The sequence below is a fragment of the Rattus norvegicus genome, chromosome 5 (assembly GCF_021556685.1).
Source record: "Rattus norvegicus strain SHRSP/BbbUtx chromosome 5, alternate assembly SHRSP_T2T, whole genome shotgun sequence".
Lineage (NCBI taxonomy): Eukaryota > Metazoa > Chordata > Mammalia > Rodentia > Muridae > Rattus > Rattus norvegicus.
In genome coordinates this window covers 93,082,131-93,089,466 of record NC_141538.1, presented here as the reverse complement: position 1 = coordinate 93,089,466, position 7,336 = coordinate 93,082,131, and positions in this window count along the sequence as shown.

Sequence of the window (7,336 nt, the reverse complement as noted above, 5' to 3'; positions counted from 1 at the left end):
ATTCTCACTCAATAAATTCTCATGTTATAGAAAGACACAAATGTGCTTGTCTATGTTTCTAGAAAAGTGAAATGATGAAATCTGTCAAGTGTCATTGAAATATTAAGTGCAATAGCTTGCTAAATCAATTCATAAATTCCAAAATTGCCAGTGTTATGAAATATAAATCCACACACTAAAAATGAAGTCTAAATTTGAAGACAGGATTTAATAATGGTGGAGGTCTGTGTTAACATCCTGTACAGTTTCCATGGTGCACTTTGATTGACAGGCGGGATAAGAATCTCTTTAGAGCCACTACTCAGAACACAGTACTGGCCAGTTACTTGTGATAAGATGAAAAAGTGTAGCCTTTTATCATCTGATCTTCAGAACTACTTGTTCCAATTTTTTTAAATTTAAGCCATTGTATATTAAGATCTAGTCCAGTTTTCCAGAATTTTATTGCTTAAGGCACAAGATAATGATGATCTTTGTTTCTGCTACATTGCCTAGCTGTTCTGCTTGTTTTGTGTGAATCTTTAGTAAAAATGGTTCTCAACTTTTATGACCTATTATTGTGTATAAGACCTGGAAAAATAATTACTCACTTTACTTTCTGAACTTGACTTACAGACAGTAGAAGAATATACCCAAATAGCAATTCATTCATGGTCAAAGAAATAAGGGAGCTAATATGAACTAATATTTAAAGAATACAAACGCACTGTTTCTCCTGAAAACATTTTATGTATTCAGGAAGTATTTACTGAGGGCCTCCTGTGAACAACACTTTGTACTTCTGTCACAGCAATGAGCAAGGGGAAGTCACTGCTCTCCTGGAAACACTAAAGAAAAAAATCTGTGTGTGGCTGGAATACATGATAGATAACATAGAAAAATAGCTAATCATAAAAATAATATCAGAGAACAAGGGATTCTTTTAATATTTAAAAAATTAGTGTGTATAAATTTATTTCCTACGTGAAAAATTTTTGTAATAGGAGTGCTGGTGGGTCATCTAAGGGATTGTCAAGCCCTTCCTTTAGACTGACAAAATAATCAGTCATCTGGCAAATATAGAAGCCTACCTGCAATGAAAGCAAAGAGTAACAGGTTTATCCCTTCCAGATGGGAGGAAATTAAGCCTGGGAGTCCACTCTTGCCCAACTATTTTACAGGACCTCTGGTTCTTCCTCTTTTCTACATTTTTACATTTAGATACCTTATCAACTTCTTACTTTTCTGCCTCTTATGTTTTCTCAGAAGAAAAGCTGCCATCCCAAAAAGCCTGCTGATACTTGAGTTGTCCCTCAACTCTCTGTCATCATTTCCCCCAGACAACAACAGATCCATTATTACAGGTTTTCTACTGTTGTAGAATTATGAATTATAGAAAGGTATGTGAATTAAACTAAAAAAAACACAGAAAATTAGACATTTAGAAATGACCAGTTCAGCACAATATTCTGAAACCACTCCCTTTATTTAGTTTCAAAATATTTTATCACTGTTGATGTTACTCTCCATTCTTCTATCCATCTATTTCTGAAAACTAGTACTCTGTTTTATCTCTAAATGTATTCTGAATATATGGTTTTATATCCATCTTATTTTATGTAACATAGTGCATTGAGTTTTATCTTCATTATAACATCTAACTATTACATTGCTTTCAAAGCCTGAATAATATTTTATTATAAATATGTCACAATTTGTTTATCCATTCATCAGCTGATTGGCACTTGAACTGATACTGCTATGAACATGCATTTACATGTCTTTAAGCACTATTCTTGTTTCATGTTTAACAACTTAACTATATCCAATGGCTAATCCATTAAAAACATTCTAGTTTCTTCACACCTATATCATATATTATCTTCCTTTCAACTGCATATGTAACAGAGAATAGCCTTGTTGGGGCACCAGTGGAAGGGGAAGCCCTCGGTCCTGCCAAGGTTGGACCCCCAGTGCAGGGGTATATGGGGGGGGGCAATAAGGGTGATGTATGGGAGGAATACCCCTATGGGGGAGGGGGAAGGGATAGGATGGGACTTTATGGAAAGGAAACTGGGAAAGGAAATGACATTTGAAATATAAGTAAATAAATATATCTAATAAAAAATTTAAAAATAAAATAAAATAAAATGTATAGCTATCTTATCTAACAATGAAAACAAAAATCTCTTCCCAAATCTACCAACCTAAAGTTTCCACCTTTACTGTGAAATAAATCTGCCAGTAAACTACTTTTGGTCAAAATGAAGAATGAAGTCAAGAAAAAACAAAGAAGCAACAATATACTAATAATTAATAATAATAATAATAATAATATAAATCAAAACCAAAATGAAAGTGACTAAGGATATTATTTATAGCTACCCAAGTGATGTAAAATAGGATTGAAGTTTCAGATATATTCTGTGTACTTCTAAACTCAAATTCTTTACCATGAGATCAGCTTTTGTTGAAGCTATTTAACTCTATCTATCCTTTCTTAATGCTACATTAAATTTTTTATGTAAGTTTCTTTACTAAGATCATTGAGAATCTTTTCACATTCTTTGTCCATTAAATTTTTTAGTTAATTTGACCATATTATTTAAAGAACCCATCTTGAGACTTTCATGTATAGGAACATATTTCAGTACTAGATACTGATTGGGGATTGAATTTGCTTTAATATTGAAAATCAAATCCAGTAGATATTTTTCAATATGAATTTAAATATAAAGGATCATGGAACATTTTTATAAGGTTATTTGTGGAAAATTGCTTAATTCTGCAATTAAGGACATACTAATAATAAGAGAAATATGAATGGGTGCAAATGGAAGTTCAGGGATAATTTTATTGAATTTTAAAAGAAACATCATTGGGCAAGTAATTTATATAGCTAAACAGTTGCCTGGATGAAGAGAAAAGGCGAAAGCTTATGTCGTTCTAATTACCCATCAGGAGCAGTCCACTCCATATTACTAGGCAGCCATGTAGCAGGGAATTGCACTTTAGTGAAAGAAACACCAAAGTACTACAAAAGTCATACTTATGTTCTTGGGGAAAAAAGAACAAGAAAGAACATAGACTCAGAACGGTGGAAATACATAGCTGAACCTCATGGCTTCTCTGCTTTAGAGACTGTATTAGTGAGTGGGACTTCAGGGAAGGAAATGTTCAACGTCTCATTAAAGAAATGATTATTCTGCCTATCACTCACTGAGTGTGGCTCAGGTTTAGTCAACCTTTTTAGGTTTAGTCCATTGACCAGATGTTTGATGAGGCCGCATTAGAATGTGCAGCCTTCGCCCACATCAGAAAATCTGTTCTCTTGACTAGAAGCTTCTCTCTAATAGTTCTTTATTGTTATTCTAGCACCAGGGAAACAGTTTTTCATATTATATATGCCTTCAAGAAGCAGAGAGCAATGCCTCTGCTGAAGAGGAGGAAGTGCTGAAGTGGGACAGCTGCTATCCAGTTGTTGCTTATATTCAGCCATCTCAGAATAGTATCACCAGATTTGGAGTGGATCTTCTTACCTCAATTAACTTACAGAAGCAAGATTTTTATAGACATGGCCAGAAGCTTGTTCCATGGTGACTTTACATCTAATCAAGTTCCAAGTCCAGATTAATAATCAGAGACAGGATGTGTATAATATGAAGCTCACCATAGATGGCCACTCAGACACAATTAAGAGCCAACTGAAAGTCTCTGATCTAACTGACTGGGAGGATACTCAGGGACTGGAGTGTATCCCCAAGCATTGTGATCAAGAGACTTTGAAAGGCAAAACCCACATCCTGTTATTTCTCCCAGTTGCTACAGGAGAAGGTATGCACAGACAGGTAGTTTAAAAGAAACTAAGATAAGATAGCTGGGGTATCCTGAACTCATGTTTCTAGAATAGAGTTGGGTAATTTTCTATAGGATTCTTCATCAAGCAGAAAAACTTCTAGTTAAACCTGAAATGTCTTCAGCAAGAATACAAGACAGAGGAACCTCTGTATTGGCTTGCCCTTTCACATGTAAACACAAGTGAAACCTTCTCTCTGAGTTTAAACACACTTTTAATTTATATACTTAATATGGCTAGAACTATTAAGAAAGAAAATCATGCCTCCCTATGATTTAACATTTATTTAATACCTCTCAGTTGTTCTAAAATTTCTATCTTAAATTCAGTCATTTCCTGAAAGAAGATATTTTACTTGTCCAGGAGTCAGTGGTAAAACATATGGCAGTAATAGTGACAGAATTTGAATACAAGATGTAAGGCAAAACCATTGAAATAGGAGGGGAAAAATGTTGGGTTACCAAGGTGGTTGACATAGAGGTGAAGGTTTAAATGCAAGACAATAGGAATCTTAGCCTGAAAACCTAAGGCTTTGTTTTGCTGCACCTCTTCACAGTGCAGGGAGCCAAAGGAGAGTAAATGTAATCATTCTCTTTCTTTCTTTTTTTCTTTTTTTTTTCTTTTTTTCGAGGCTGGGGACTGAACCCAATCATTCTCTTTCTTGTGGAAATAGTTGAATGTGAAGTTACTGTTACACATCCCAGTAATATAGATAGATGATAGGCTGATACTTTATGGCTTGACACCTTGACAATATCTATAGGATGCAATTTGGCTTTGCTGTATATCAAGACCTTGGACATAATAGTCAGCTGTTACAATTCCTCATAAACCACCAATTGTTATGCCCAGTATGAGGGAACCCCAGGAGACCTTCAGAAATTGCAATACTGATATAATAAACAAAGAGAGTTTTTATTATATGAGTCGGGACCCACTTCAGTCTAGGGGCTTCATATATATGAAGATGCATAAGCTGAGGCTCTTGAGCCCTAGTGTTACATGATTGGGTACAGGCTAAAGGAGTGCTGTTCAGTGTGTTTTTACAAACTGGTCACAGCTGTCTGGAACACCTAATTGCCTCTTTCCCATAAGGGTGGGCCTTATCACTTCAAGGATACTAACTCCTGCCTCCTTCAAAGGCAAGAGATATCTGTAGTGGGAGGTGCTAGCATTTAGATTTATCATGAAAAGTGAGTGAAGTATTTCGCACTGTGGATAGATGCTGAGTCATGGAGGCTAGGTTAGGCTTCTCTTGTCTTTCCTTTATAAAGGCTAGAGGCATCTGCATTGGCTGTTGTGGGAAGGGAGCGCTGGCCATATGGCTCAGCACTGGGACAAGAGAGTGAAGGATTCAAACAAAACCCAGGGTGCAGGTTACTTGTATCTCTTCAATGCTCCCTCTACTGGTAACTTTAGAAGTCAGTCTTAGGCTCTCTGACATATGGGTTGTCTGTGCTAATTTGTTGATACTGTGACCTTATTACCATCAATTGATTAGTTCCCAACCTCTGTATCATATACTGAAAAAGCTTATTGATAATGCATTACTGAGAAGTGAGGAGTAGTAAAATGATTAGAGGTCCCATGAGGGTGGAGATGAGAGTTGTTAACTAGGGGGAAGAATTGAACAGTGAGTGGTACCAACTTTTGGAATTTTCTCATTCCTTTTGGCATCTACCTATACTCTTCCTGACTTTGGCTAATGATTCCCTAATAACTCTAGAATTGTCGACATAAGAAACAATATTCCTTATACAAAACATAACCTTCCTTGATTAAGAAACACTAAGTCTGATCCCTACCTATTCTGCAGTACTACCTACCTGCCAGAGAGTCCACATTATGCTCCAATTTTGAGATGGACTTTTCTAGGTGTTGGATATCTTCATCTGTGTCTGCCTTCATGCTACTGTAATTCTTTTCCTGTAGCATCAGTGTAGCTACACCAGTGCCTGCTCCAGCTAGTCCTGCCCCTAGGATTATGGCTGGGGTTAAGGAGATGGGTTCCCTTTTCTGCCTCATGAGGTCTCCTTCAATGTACCCTACCAGAGTTCTCAGCACTGTCTCTTCTGAATAATAGATTATATAGAGTACTAAGGACCTCTCCCTGTACTCATGGAGTTAGTCTTGTTGAACAAGGCCACCATGCTTGTTCTGGGGGAATATTCCATTTGGAATGAATGGTGGGAGTGGTTTGATTGCAGTGGTGCTAGTGCCAGAGAGGGACCTTCCCCAGGAAAGTACCTTGACCTGATATAGTCTACAACATTAAATAATGGGAAGCGGGAGGCCCAATGATTTTTCCAGCTTCCCATCCTTTAGCTTGTTTCCCTTTGGCAGTGAATTTGAGTAAAATTTTGGAGTTTTATCCCTGCCAGGCAACCATGATAAGGTCTTCCTTTGACAACTTCCATTTCCTGTAACCCCATGACTGATCCTTCTCATTCCCAAGCAGCATAGTAAAATTGTTTGCGTTCCCAACATGTGGCAGTTATCCTTCTTCCCCAGGACATATATAAAATGTCTCCCATCTATACTTGGGATATGAATCTCGTAAAGCCCACTGAGTATCAAACCAAGAGTTATCAGCCAGCTGGCACAAATCAAAAGTCAAATTTGGAAACCAGAGTGTCCCAAGTGGCTTCTTCATACAGGCTAGTTGGGCATGATAGCTGGTCTCAGAATTTTTAATTACTCAGGTTAGGTCAAAAGACTGATGTGGGTTAAGAGATGCAATACATGCAGTTAACAAAAACAGTAGGCTCAATACTTTATTAATTTTAACTTGAGAGGATTGGTGTCCTTCTGAACTTTCCATTCCAGTGACAGTGGAATCTGGGAAGAGGAGATCAGTTGGTCTAGTGTGGGCATTGTGTACCCAGGTGGTGATCCCATCCACTTTAATGGCAGTCAGCATGGTTAACAGGACAACAAAAGGTCCTTTCCACCTGGGCTCCAGCACATTCCAGAAAAATCTCTTTATATAGACCTAATTTCCAGGTTGAAACCTGTGTGGTTCTGGAAGTGGTCCTGCTTCATAGAGGACATGCAATTTAGGCCAAATATACTTGTAAGCCCACTGGATTGCCCTGAACTTAGTTATTAATTCATCATTTTCCAATTATGCAACAGTGTTGACTGAAGGTTAGATACAATGGGGGCAGGGGCACCATACATAATCTCAAAGGGGGTTAATCCCGTCCAATAAGGGGAATTCCCCACCCAATATAGGGTAAAGGGAAGGGACATCACCCAGTCTCCATCAGTCTTCATGGACAATTTAATTAAGGTCTCTATTAATATTTTGTCCATCCTTTCTACCTGTCCTGGGGTCAGATGCACAATGTAATTTCCAATCTATCTTGCTGCATTCTGGCTTACCTTGGACACAAACATTGGACTATTGTCTGACTCTATCATATGAGGGACCCCATATTTGGGTAAAATATCCTCCACTAGCTTCGTAGTCACTACTCTTGCAGTCTTGGTCTTCATTGG